Raw genomic sequence first — 14,109 nt, 5'->3', positions numbered from 1 at the left:
CAAAATCACCACTATGGTGTAGGCAGCCAGCCCAGTGCCTACCCAGCAGGTACTCAATAATTAACTGGGATAAATGGATGGTTGAGTGGACAAACCACTGAGTGGATAAACTCCACTCCCCACCTTCCACCCAGCTACAAGACCAACTGGCAGAAAGACTCCAGTTTGAAACAAAGTAGTAAATCTGATTCATAAACATACATATTAAGAACTAAATATAGATCATCAATTGTACTCACACACTCCTATCACTTAAACGAAAATGATCCAAGATCTAACTAGCACACTTAACTAATGACAGGGCAGAGGCCGCAGCCCTGCAAAGCTCAACATGTCCTTCCCAGTTTCCTAGTTCAAGTCCCTCATTGCACAGAGGAGGACCCTGAAGGGCCGATGGAGGCACTGACTTCCTAGATCCCGGGCTTTCCCCACCAAACACAGTGCAGATTAGCAACAAAAGATCCATGAGATTAGTCTGAATTCCTTCACATGGTAGGAGTGGCTCTCTGGCTCCTAACAAAAAAATGACCCCTGGGTCCTAGATCTTATCCTGCCCGCCTCAGGTAGCACCACACCCACTCTCTGCTCCAGCCACACTGCCCCCATCCTGTTCCTCATTCCCACCTCAGGTGTGCACACCTGTTCCTCCGGCTGGACACCCTCAGACATCCTCCACCTGGCTCTCCCCCACTTTCTTCATGCCCTACTCTCTTTTCTCCTTAGCAGCTACCATCATCAGACATATCACATATTTGTTTACTGCTCTCCTCCTCCCCCGCCCTATTTGTTTACTGCTCTCCTCCTCCCCATACCCTTCCCCTTCTTTTTCCTCCTCCTCATCCTCCTCTTCCTCGAAATCCCCATGTCCCTAACTCTCACTAGAATGAAATTCCCTGAGCACAGGGACTTTTACTATTTAACTGCTGTATCCCTAGCAAGGGGAACAGAGCCTAGCCCCTGCTCAATGCATGCATTAAAAGGATAAAATGGGGGCCCTAGCCAGATTGGCTCAGTGGATAGAGTGTCGGCCAGAGGACTGCAGGGTCTCAGGTTTGATTCTGGTCAAGGGTGTGTACCTCAGTCTAGGCTCAATTCCTGGCCCTGGTGGAGGCACTTTCGGGAGGCAATCAATCAATGTATCTCTCTCATATTGATGTTTCTCTCTCTCCTCTTCCCTTCCACTCGCTAAAAATCAATGCAAAAATATCCTCGGGTGAGGATTAACAACAACAACAAAAGGATAAAGTGGGGGACACCACTCTCGGTATGTACCCTATCACTAATCCTTACCGAGGGGAAGGCAGGTGGCTCCAAACTCACAGGTGAGCACTGTCTGGCCCCTGCAGAGGCCCAGGGCTGTCCCAGGCTCCTGGGCCTGAGACACGTGGGTGACAAATCACTCCTACATGTCCGTCAGCCCGAGATGCTGGCAGCGGACACTCTGCTGACCTGGCCTCAGAGAATGGGGTTTCTCCCCACAGGCCCTTCATAAACGCTTGTGACCTGCACACACAAATGAATGAACCAACAGCTAATGTGCACAAAGCTCGCAGCGCTTTCAGAAGGCTGTGTCCGCGCTCCTAACAGCGCATCACTCCAGCTGTGCGGGAGGCTGACTGATCAGTAACTCCACTCCTAGGAACCTACCGTCACTTTTATTGGCAAAGATTTCCTCCCAGAGACATTTGTAACATTGAAAATTACAACTAAGAAAAAAGAGGATTTCCAACTTCAGAGGGCCAGGTAAGTAAGTCACAAAATAGGCACAGGGTGTCCGTGAAGACTTCATAATGACGTGGAAGTGATTAGAACAGCACATCAAAAAGGCTGGTTATAAAACTGTATGTACAGTATACCCATACCTATAACGTAAGTATAGGGGAACTCGCAAGACCATAAAAATATAATTGTGAGTTTTACTATCCTTTCCACCTTTCTGTATTTCCTAAATTGTCTCTGGGCAATAATGAGTTAAGAAAATCAAACTGACAGAATTTCTAAAAATGCTGTTACCTGACGCTTTCCTGGTGCCCAGGTGTGTAACAGGTGTCTCTGTCCCCTGACCCTGCTTCCTCTTCCTCCCTCTTGCCTCCAGAACCTGACGCCAACCGCCCTCCCGACCCTGTCACCGCACTGACCTTGTTACCACACCTGCAGTCACTCCTCTCGGGAAACCCTGCTCCAAGGCTGGGATGCCCCACCTGACACTCTCTGGCCCCCAGACCCCAGTCCTGGCCCGACTCCTCCACTTCCCAGCTGTGGCCCTGGGCAAGTTACAGACCTCTCTGAGACTCCACTTCCTCCTCAAGAAAATGAAGCTGACCCCACCTCACAGGGCACTGACATTCAGGGAGCTAACAGTCCCAGCTCACGGGGCCCCAATCTGCTGGCTCCACCAAGCCTCGTGAAGGTTGAGGTTCAATGTGCTAACGTGCTAACCGCTGTGAGTGTGCTCTGGATGCTGCCTCGCTCTGAAGGCTGGCCCCAATCTGCTGGCTCCACCAAGCCTGGTGAAGCTGGAATTCTTTATCCTCAATCTGTCTAAATCTGGGCACCTGTCCTCTCCTGAAAGCAGCAGCGAAAAGCAGCTTTGCCCTCCGACCTTAGACCACATGGTTTCTTGACCGATATCCCCATATCCCTGCTGAACTCCCCACCCCTTCAGAGAACGCCAGCCTAACTCTTGCTCCTCAACGCTGATGCCCGAGTCCCATCGCAGCACTCACCCCTGTGGGGTTCCCCCTCAACCTCTGAAGTCCATCTTGGCATTTTCTTTTTTTTTTTTTAATATATTTTATTGATTTTTTACAGAGAGGAAGGGAGAGAGATAGAGAGTCAGAAACATCGATGAGAGAGAAACATCAATCAGCTGCCTCCTGCACATCCCCCACCGGGGATGTGCCCGCAACCCAGGTACATGCCCTTGACCGGAATCGAACCTGGGACCCTTCAGTCCGCAGGCCGATGCTCTATCACCTGAGCCAAACCGGTTTCGGCAATCTTGGCATTTTCACTTGAGGCCCTGCTGACTCCTCAAACCATCTTCCCCTCTACACCAACACCCTCCCAGACACCCCGACTCAGTGCTTGGCTCTCCGTGCTGTCTTTTAGTCACAGGGCTTTACACATTCTTCCTTCGTGAACAGTCTGTGTTTACCCTTCTCTCTGACGCCCCAGGCATTTAATGAGAACCAACTGCAGGCAGCTCCATGGCGGGGGCTGGTGGTCAGAGGTAAAAGGCTATCTCAGGTCCCCGGCCTCAGCCTCGGGGCCGCACAGGCTTGTCAGAGAGATGCGTGAAGAATCACCTCTCAGTGTGGTGAGGGCTCTGAAGACAGATGTGTGCCCCTGGCTGCTGGGCCTTGTCTGGGCTGTGACCACAGCTCAGCCTGGGCATTTTCTAGGGGGAGATGCTCAGGGGCTCTCCCAGTGTCAGGAGGTGGGGAGGAGGGGCGGGCTGGGGGAGGGATTTCCCAGGTGGATCTGTCCAGGACAGGTGTGGGGGTGAGTGAAGCGTGACCTGGGGTTTCACAGCGAAGACTTCAGGAGAGAGTGTTTTGAAGGAAGAAGGTGCTGAGCTCTGGTTGGGATGTGCAGAGGGTCAGGGGGAGGTGATACACATAGGATTTCAGTTTTGCAAGATGAAAAGAGGTGGTGGCTGCACGAGGGTGATGGCAGCACGACACTGACTATATGTAATGCCTAGAACTGTACACTTACAGATGATGAAGAGGGTAAACTTTACATTATGTGTATTTTACCACATTTAAAAAAAAATACGTCTTTCATTACAGGTATAGAAAATCTGGACGCCTGGAATTGAACAGTATGTCTGTGTCCAGAGCGGTGACAGCAAATCCTTTTCAGCAACGGCAGACTATTCCTCGGCAGTGAAAGAGAAGTGTCGACTTGTAGAAGTTTTCTCCCAAGGTGAGGGGACGACAGTCTTCCATCAGTAAGCTTGAGCCAGAGACACTCATTTTTTCAGACTGGAGGAAAGGAAGGAAGAAGAGGAGCCAGAAAATGAAGGAGGAGGGGTAAAGGTGAGGAGGCTCTGAGCATCTCAGGGCCACAGGCGGTGGGTTATCTGGAGAGGCGAGGACAACAGGTAGGAGACCTGGAAAGAGTGAGATGGTTAGGTTGGGTGGTGTGGGAGTAACAGGGAGGTGCAAGGCAGGGAGGGCCTAGCCGGCTGCAAAGCACAGAGCACAGTCTGAAACTGTCACTACGCCTGGGCAGAGGTCCTCAAAGCATGGTCCCTGGTCTCTGGACCAGCAGCCATACCCGGGAGCTTGTTGGTAATGCAAATTTTCAGGTCCCACCAGGGAGTTTGATTCAGACCCTCAGAAATCAGAAACTCTGGGGCGGGACCTAGCAGCCCGTGTTTTCACACGTGATTCTGATGTGTCAAAGTTCGAGAAACACTAGTAGAGAACACAGAAATCCAATAGAAAGTTCGTATGTTCCTTATATGAACAAAATCAGCCTAGCAACTTCTACATAAGAGAGCAAGAAATGCATAACTGCTTCAACGTCAACACAATTCATTTCTATAGTGAGAGAAACGCCCATGCACATTATTAACAAAGTTACAGAAATATAGTCGATCTAATAAACTTCCTTAGATGAGATCTAGAAAACACACCTGAGACCTGGGGGCTTGAAACTGTACAACGCGGGTACCAGTCCCTACTCTGTGACTACCTGTGTGCCCTGGCGTGTGCCACAGCCCTTCAGGGCCTCAGTTTCCCCAAATGTAAAATCGAGCTGGGAAAGGCTCTTCTGAGGCCCCTTCCAGTTCTGACACTGTGTGATTCTTTCTGTCCTGAAAGAAATGACCGGAAACTAAATGCTTTTACATAGCTGAGCTTTGGGATAGAAAAGAACATTTAACCAGTCAAACAGAACATAACAGTTAACTAGAAAACCTTTCCCAAGTTCAGCCAGTGCTAGTGTCTTGCACTCAAAGAACTAGAACTCTCCTTCACGAACTGGCTTTCCCCTTAAAGCCACCGATGCCTAGAGTTATAAAAATACTGTACTGCCTGGATTGCGTTTGTGAGGCCACATGACTGCGACGCCCCAGAAAAATGTACATGCCCATTTTCATCCTGTAATATTTTTTAATATATTTTATTGACTTTGTACAGAGAGGAAGGGAGAGGGACAGAGAGTCAGAAACATCGATGAGAGAGAAACATCGATCAGCTGCCTCCTGTACACCCGCTACTGGGGATGTGCCCGCAACCAAGGTACATGCCCTTGACCAGAATCAAACCTGGGACCCTTCAGCCCGCAGGCCGACGCTCCACCCACTGAGCCAAATCAGTTAGGGCATCCTGTAATATTTTTTAACCTGGGAAGTCAGGGATGGTATTTTTTTGCGAGGAAGAAAATGGGTTAAAGTACCAAACCACACTGACCCTACCTATAGCGTTACAACTCCAGGCTTCCTGATAAACGGCCCCCTGCTGACCTTGTGACCTTGTTCCGGGATTCCTAGATGCTGGTTTCCTTCCTGGTTTCTCTGCATCCAAGTCCCTGTCTGCACCTACCGGTCATCTGATGACCATCCTCTTGTGCCTGGGTCCCCAATGACACCTGCTTCCCTGCCTCTAGGGAAAGCAGCGACTTAGTTCTGACCTCTTCCACCCAGGGCTGGAAGAGGAAGACAGGGTGCAGGTGTGAGTACCAGGGAACCAGAAGATAAGGTCTAGGGCAGTGGTTCTCAACCTTGTTAATTGAAATTCTGTTTCTTTGTTATGGGGTGGGGCCACATCATGAGTAACAAAGAAACAGAATTTCCGGAGGATGAGGCCCAGAAATCAGGATTTTAAAAAGATTCCCAGGTGATTCTAATGTGCAGCCAAGGTTGAGAACCACTGGTCTAGGGCCGTGGTCGGCAAACTGCGGCTCGCAAGCCACATGCGGCTCTTTGGCCCCTTGAGTGTGGCTCTTCCACAAAATACCACGTGCGGGTGTGCACGTACAGTGCGATTGAAACTTCGTGGCCCATGCGCAGAAGTCGGTATTTTGTGGAAGAGCCACACTCAAGGGGCCAAAGAGCCGCATGTGGCTCGCGAGCCGCAGTTTGCCAACCACTGGTCTAGGGAGACTCTAGTCTTCGGCCCCACCTCACCTGCAGACCCTGGCTCTCACATTCCATTAGAATTTGGTCAGTGAGAAGCTCAGCTGGCTTGTTTGTCCCCCTTGTGCATCTATCCCAAACCCCCTCTCCCCTCCCTCCTCCATCCAGCCTGGATACATAAGTGACATTGCAGGCTCTGGCAGTCATGTGGCAGGAAGGAACAGGTAAAGGGAGGGCTGACAGGCGGCTGGTGAAGCAGGAGCAAAGCATGCCAACGGAGGTGCAACCAGAGGGGACCCGAGCCACGGACATGGACTGGCCGGCAATGTCAAGGAGGTAAGTTTTGTCTTTATCCAGGTAGAGGATTCCTAGAGCTAGGGGCGTTTCTAGGCTAATTTGCCTGCACTGATGCCGGAAGCCAATTCCAGCATGTCAGCAGGGCTGAACATCTGGAGGTGGCTGAAGGCATTTCCCCAAACCTGAAAAGGATGCATAAAATGACTGCTTGCTGCCAGACAGCTAAGAGCATCTTAATCTACATGTTATTGCCTCCTACTGGCCAAACACCTGAACAGCTGTAAGCAGTTTTTCCCCAATCTGACAATGGATTCTGTATACTAACCCTACCCTTTGATGTGTATATCTACCTTGCCTTAGGACAATTTGTGTTAATAAATAGCAAGGGGTCCTGAGATGAGGAGAACTTGGTTTCTTTAGCCAAGCTCCTCTGGCCCCCTAATGCCTTTCAAAATTATGTTTCGTCTCTCCTATTTAATCTACACACAGCGCCTTCTCCAGATTCCTGAACCCTTCTAGATGCTGGATCAAGACCACCGGCATTACACTGACCTCCAACCTCAAAGTCACATGTGGGTAGAGTGACCACACATCCTCATTTGCTAGGGTAGTCCCAGCTGAGGCTAGTTGGTTAGATGCAATTATTAATAGCCGCCTCTTTTATTCTCAAAATGTTCTGGTTCGGATGATGAGTTCTAGTCACTCTATTCTTGGGCCCCTAGGCCAGCAAAGTTCAAGCCCAGTTAGAGAAGGCAGGTTAGCATTGGGAGGGACCTCCAGGCTGGGTCTCACCCCTCATCAAATGTTCCATTCTCCTCTCCAGCTGCCCTGCCAAGCCATCACCCAGTGTTTGCTTGCATGCCTGTGCGGACAGCAGGCTCACTATTCCCTGCGGAAGTCTCTCTCTCTTTTGGGGGGAAAACTGCATTATGAAAACAGCAGGATTCGAACCTATGTATACTATGATTGCAACTAAAGAACATCCCTCAGTAAGGAAAAGACTGGGAGTGGGAAAACTAGAAAACCTGCTTTTTTCTTCCACCTTATGGTCTCTTCAGGCAACAAATACTCACTGAGTGCATTTGATGTCTCAGGGGCACTGGGGACACAATGGTGAGTTAAACACTCTCAAATTGAGGGGCATTCTACAAAACCACTGGCCTGCACTCGCCAAAAATGTCAAGGTCATAAAGGACAAAGAAAGGCTGAGGAACTCCAGATTAAAGAATAAAGAGACATGCCAAAACTGGTTTGGCTCAGTGGATAGAGCGTCGGCCTGAGGACTGAAAGGTCCCAGGTTCGATTCCGGTCAAGGGCATGTACCTGGGTTGCGGGCACATCCCCAGTGGGAGATGTGCAGGAGGCAGCTGATCGATGTTTCTCTCTCATCGATGTTTCTAACTCTCTATCTCTCTCCCTTCCTCTCTGTAAAAAAATCAATAAAATATATTAAAAAAAAAAAAAGAATAAAGAGACATGACAACCATATGCAACCCATGATCTGGGCTTTTCTTTGTGATAAAGGATACTATCGAGACAGCTGGCAAAACCTGAATAAGTTCTATAGATTATAGTATTGTATCAATATTGATTTCTTGATTCTAAAAACTGTACTATAGTTATATAGGAGAATGTCATCATTTTTAGAAAATACACAGAAGTGTCTATAACTAATCCTTAAATGGTCCAGGAAAAATACCTACATAAAATACCTACGTAGGCCGAAACCGGTTTGGCTCGGTGGATGGAGCGTCGGCCTGCGGACTGGGGGGTCCCAGGTTCGATTCCGGTCAAGGGCATGTACCTGGGTTGCGGGCACATCCCCAGTGGGGGATGTGCAGGAGGCAGCTGATCGATGTTTCTCTCTCATCGATGTTTCTGACTCTCTATCTCTCTCCCTTCCTCTCTGTAAAAAATCAATAAAATACATATTTTTTAAAAATACCTATGTAGAGATAAAGATAGAATAAATGTGATAAAATGGTGCCATTCGGGGAATCTGGGTGAAGAGTATATGGGAGTTCTTTGTTCTATTTTTGGAACTTTTCTGTGTCTGAATTAGGTCAAAATAAGAATTAAAAAGAAAGCAATAAGTCTTGGAATTTTTTTTTTTAAGAAAAAAAGAAAGATTTCACAGTTCACAGTGCAGCTGGGAGACAGGTACTAATAATTACACTAATTAACTGCAAAACTGCACCTGTGAAAAGCTCTGTAAAAGGAGACAGATGGCGGCATGCGCGTGTATAGAGCCAGGTTTACCCAACTCAGGAAGGTGAGGGAAGGTAATTAGGGAGCAAAGCCCCAAAGCATGAGAGAACTGAGGAGAGGAGAAGGCTCCCGGCTCTCACAGCCTCCGATTTTCCTTTTGCTCCCTGACATTTAATTTTTAATTTTCTCCAACAACCATGTATAAATTTGATCACCAGGTCAGGGGAGGGGAGGCGGCGGGGGGAAACAGCAGGCAAGGCCTGGGTCCAGGCTGTCATCCTCCCCTCTCCCAGCCCACCCGTGATTAGGGCCAGAGCTGGTTCCTGCCCCTCTTAACTAAAAACCTCAGGTCCACACTGAGGCTGACTCACCTGAGGGAAGCGGGGTACAGGGGCCAGGTCTTCACATCCTGCTCTCAAAGCCAGACCAGTGCCTTTCATCAACACAGCATCCAGCTGGCCACCGCCCCTTTCTGGCCCTGGATCCTGCCCCTTGGAACATCCCTTCTGTGCTAAGAGCTAGGACCGGTAGCCCTGCCCTGGGAGGGGCCATGACTCGCCCACAGCCATTCTCAGCACCAAACAAAGTGCTTGTCCGAAGAGTCAGGGGCCTGACCACAAGGGAGGGGACCCTTTTCTGTGCCAAGTTCTGCCTCAGTAGGTTTTCAGTCATTAGCTCCTTTCAAATGGTCCATTTAAAGGTCCTCATTTCACAGTTAAAGGACCTGTCTAGGGACAGACTTGGGTTCAAATCTGGATGTCCTACTTACCAGCAATGTGCCCTTTGGGTAGTGACATCCTCTCTCTGAGCCTCAGCTTTCTCACCCCATCTGTAAACTGGGGCTTGTGGGAAGTTGCAATATTCTGGGACTAGAAGATACTGTTTACCCCCTTTTGAGGCTCCAATGGGCTCAGTACAAAAAATTCACTCCAAGCTACACAGTGCTTAAATATTTACTAAAAGCTTGTGTATCCTGACAGTAAATCATAGGACCTGAATTTTCCAGGGCTATTCCAATTTCAAATCCTCTGTCCTAACTTTCCACATAAACCATCAAAATGTCTCAAAAATTCCACTCTCTCAGTATCCAAACAACACCTCCCAGGCCTCCCTCCTCTTTCACAAAAAGGCCGCACAAACATTCTTTTTCAGACTACAGTTCCCAATCTTTAGTTCAGAAAATGCAGTCAGGGAGCCCTGCTGGTCCCCTGAAGGACACGGGGTCAGGGATAAAAATCTGCGGCCGTCAGCACTCGCTCTCAACTCTCAGACTCGGCTGTTTTCTGGCACAACAATGAAGTGAGCCAGGAGAAGGTGTACCACAATCAGAGCAGCACCCACAGAGGGGCACAGGCTGGGGAGAGGAGCTCTGCCCTGACCTACCTACCAAGCGGCTGCTACTCACGGATGCAGCCCGGTCGGAGAGTTGCTACGAGGATTAAATGAATGAGTTAATATTTGGAAAGCCTCAGAGCAGTGCCTGGTAGCCAGTAAACGCTCTATCAGTATTGAATAACTAAAACCAGAGGCATCCCAGGCAGAAGGTGCTCGTACCTTGAAGTCAAGCCAGAGGCACCGATCCTCTCCGAGGAAAAGACGGGGAATGGGCACTGAGCCCTGGGTGGAGTGAAGCCAGGCCCCGTACAGGGATGGGGGAGTACCCTAACTGCAGGAGCACTCTCAGAAGGGGAAGAGTCACCACTCCTGAGACACACAAGGTCTCTTTATGCCTCTGAGTCTTTACATCTGCTGTTCTGTCTGCCCCCTGAGTACCATCTTTTTCTACCTTCAAGGCTGAATTCAAATGCCAGCGACTCCCTATGATGTGCCTGATGCCCATCAGAATGAGTGGCCGCCTCCACTGGTCTCTTTGCATTTGATTTAGCCTCTTGTAAAGTAGTTATCAGATAGATAGATAGACAGACAGACAGATAACACACAGGTCAGTCTCCCCAACTCCACCATGAGTCCTTCCAAAACAGGGGTTCAAATTTCATCTCTGTAACCCTATTGCCTGACATATGCTATCTATAATAATAAAAGTGTAATATGCTAATTAGACTGGACGTCCTTCTGGATGTCCTTCCAGATGACCTTCCAGATGAAGTCGGGGCTTCAAGGGGCGAGGCAGCCGTTGCGGTGGTGGGGTCTGAGGTAGCTAGCCACCACCGTGGCAGGGGCTGAGCCCCTTACACGAATTTCATGCATCGGGCCTCTAGTAGACTCAATAAATGTCTGAATTTGCTGTTAAATCTGTGCTCACAGCTGGTCTTCACTGGAGGCACAACTGGAAGCTGTGTGATGCAAATCTCTAGGTTGGGAACCCATCACCAGGTCAGATTTCAGCCAGGCGCCTACCAAGCACTCCCTTTAGTCCCCCCTGAGGCAGATGAAAGGAGACACCTGTGAGAATGGAGGCTGCGGATGCCGGGACCCAAACCAGAGCAGGGTGGACAGTGACGAGGTCCTGTCCTGTCCTGTCTCTAATAGAGTTGGTAAGAAAAGCTGAGGTTTGGAAAGAACACCAGCAGGCTGCCCAGCCCCCACCAGCCCGTCAATGCCATGGCAAGCACGGAGTTCCTTGGGCCAGGGGTCCTCAAACTACGTAGGCCCGCGGGCCACATGCAAATACAAATATTGTATTTGTTCCCGTTTTGTTTTTTTTACTTCAAAATAAGATATGTGCAGTGTGCATAGAAATTTGTTCATAGTTTTTTTTTAAACTATAGTCCGGCCCTCCAATGGTCTGAGGGACAGTGAACTGGCCCCCTGTTTAAAAAGTTTGAGGACCCCTGCCTTGGACATTCTAGCCCCTGCAACAGACCCTGAGAAGAGGTGAAGAGGGACTGGCCCTGCTGTCCAGGAACCACTGTCTGGCGGAAGGAAGCTGAGCACTGGGATTATGGTCAATAGGCACTCTCCACAAATTGCTGGTTCCCTCCCAAGGTGCCACAAACCCTGGGGCTGGGGTGGGGAGGTAGGGTGCCATGTCTTCCTGTTCCCTCCAATCCCTGAAGCTGAGCCCCTCTGGTGGGTTGTTCATCTTAGAAAACGGAATCCTTCATGGGCCTGAAATCAAGGTTCAAAAGGTCAAAATTCGTCCCACTTGCTAGACGCACACTACCTTTGCTAGCACAGGTTCCTTATCTGCAAAAGGGGGGCAGGGAGGACACTGAAATTAAACAATGTATATGAAATCTCCCCGTTCACAGTCCACAATCAATCTGCTGAGACCAATTACCAGCTGGGAACCCCAACTCCTGTGAGGAATAAGATGTGTCTCTAACCAGGGTCCTGACACTTGAGTGAAAAAGTGAAAAGCTACCAGGACACCTCTCTGTGATAAAATGCAGAAAGGAGGGCTCAGAGACAGGAGTGGTGAAGCAGAGTGGGGCCCTGCATTTAACTCTGTGTTAACTTAGGCTCTTTCTCCTGCCCCAAGCTGTTCCTGGGGGCCTGCTATGTATCTGACCTGGCCTCTCCTTGAAAAGGAAGTCCCCACCTTGTCACCCTGGATTCACTGGGGTCTACTGGCCAACTCTGCATCTCCCACCCCCAGCACGGCATCTGCCATACAGAAGCAGCTTGACTAATAAATGCTGGCGGAACAGAATGCCTCCGCCACTCAGATATGACTTCAGTAACTTGACCTTTTACATTCCCCAGCTAATGTCTAATTTGCATACAGGAGTCCATTTTAAGAGACGGCAAATCACCAGAGACAACTCAGGATCAATACAGAGTACGAGGCACGTTTTATTCTACTCTAATTCTCTGCAAATTGGTATTCCATTAACTGTACGTGGGGTTTATGGGAGCTCGCTATAAACTAGAATATTTAACTAGAACGACCTACTCTCTGTCAGATAATAGCCTACGGTTAATGTTCAACTAGTCAATCTCAGAAAGGTTTCCAGCTTCCAATCTACTTCACATCTTGATGCAATCATCAGCAAAGTTATCTATTTGAAAAATCTCAGTACAATAAAGGGCATCTTGATACAGAACAAAAAGACCTGCCCATGGAATCAGGAAACCTGAGTTACATCCCAACTACACCACATAATGTATAATCCGCTGCTCAAAGCCTCAATTTCCTCACATGTAAAATGGGAATAACACCAGCCTCCTGGGGGAGTTGTAAAAATTAAATGAGTTGATATTGTGGATACACTCTGTGCAGTTCTATAAGCCTATACAAAGGTTAGTTATGATAGGAAAAACAAAAGATGAAATGCTCTGACAACTTCAACAGGCTAATGACAGAAAGCAGGAGTGGTTCTAAAAAGTGAGACAGGATATTGGCCCCCCCCCAGGGGACATCTGGCCATGTCTGGTGGCATTTCTGGTTGGCACAACAGAGGGAGAGGGATTACTACTGAAATCTAGTGAGTAGAGACAAGAGATGCGGCTCAATAACCTACAATGCATAGAACAGGCCTCACAACAAAGAATTAAGGAACCCCAGCCATGAGGTTAAGAAACCCTGATCTAAATAATCACAAAAGCTGAGTTTAGAAGCTTTTTAGAACAGAAATCTTCCTAACCTGGCTTTACTTTCAAGCATCATCTGCTTAAGCATTTGCAGAATGGATCCTCTCGCAAAACAGCTCTTTTGTAAGTACAGCTGAACTGCCAACTTCTGGAGTTCCTGAATGTATAAAACTGCTTTTAAAGAAGATGCTCTCCGATTACAATTCCCTAAATTGCTTTTCCAAAGCCCTTGACTTCAGCAGAAGTTCTCCAGGGCACAGAGACGGGGGCCTGTCACTCTGCCACCAGGCCCTGAAGATGCTTCCCTGATTCTAATTTCCTGGTGAAATGGGAGCCGCGAGGGTCTCTAAACGAATTAAATTCGCATCACGCCAACTGCTCACTTGCTTTGCGCCGGGCACAGTGCCAAACACCTCCACATAATTTATCCCACTTAATCTACCCACCAACCCAGTGAGGTGGGCATTATTACCGGCTGTCTGCAGGGGAGGAAACTGAAGATCAGAGAGGTTAGACAGCTCGCTCAAGGTCACCAGCTGGCCAAGGGGGAGACCAACTTGACCGGAGGTCTCCAGTGTTCAAGTCACAAGCTCTTTGCACCGCCTCGGACAGCCCAGGTGTCAAGCTGTCTCAACTTCCCATGAATTTTTAAGGCAAGCGCAACTTCTGAGTAAGTTTAGGTTGCTGCAAATGGGAATTTCCGGGGGGGGGGGGGTGGGGTGCTGCGCGCTCACATGCACTCCCCCACTGCAGCTGTCTCCCCGCAGGTACCTGGTAAACCATCCCGTGTCGCCTGCGGAACGGGGAGGGTTTACTGGCGCTGGAGTTCATGCCAGGCCCAGGAAATGCCATCTTTGAAAGCCGAGAGGCGGATTCGCCCGGGGAGCTCAGAAGGTCTGGCCGCCGAGCTTGGCTGGCTCCCCACGGGCTGGGCGCCCCCTAGGCAACCAGGGCCTGGGTCGCGGCGCCGCGGGGCCCTCCGGATGCCGCCGGCCGCGCGGGCTCCGCCGGTCGTGTCCGCC

At 49.4% G+C, this 14,109-nt stretch overlaps 1 protein-coding gene and 1 long non-coding RNA gene across 2 annotated transcripts in view; both read right to left on the bottom strand.

Annotated features, from left to right (window-relative positions):
* PTPN3 (protein tyrosine phosphatase, non-receptor type 3) overlaps positions 1-14,109 on the bottom strand; it is a 126,824-nt gene that overhangs the window by 86,701 nt on the left and 26,014 nt on the right. The window lies entirely within an intron of this gene.
* Positions 3,729-14,064, bottom strand: LOC106697036. Its single transcript, XR_001348058.2, has 2 exons — positions 13,859-14,064; positions 3,729-4,117 (listed from the first exon to the last, which is right to left on the bottom strand). It is a non-coding gene; the product is annotated as an uncharacterized LOC106697036 (long non-coding RNA).

Source organism: Myotis lucifugus, unplaced genomic scaffold (genome assembly GCF_000147115.1).
Source record: "Myotis lucifugus unplaced genomic scaffold, Myoluc2.0 scaffold_43, whole genome shotgun sequence".
Lineage (NCBI taxonomy): Eukaryota > Metazoa > Chordata > Mammalia > Chiroptera > Vespertilionidae > Myotis > Myotis lucifugus.
Note: the sequence above shows the minus strand (reverse complement) of the source record. Positions and strands in the feature narration are given on the sequence as shown.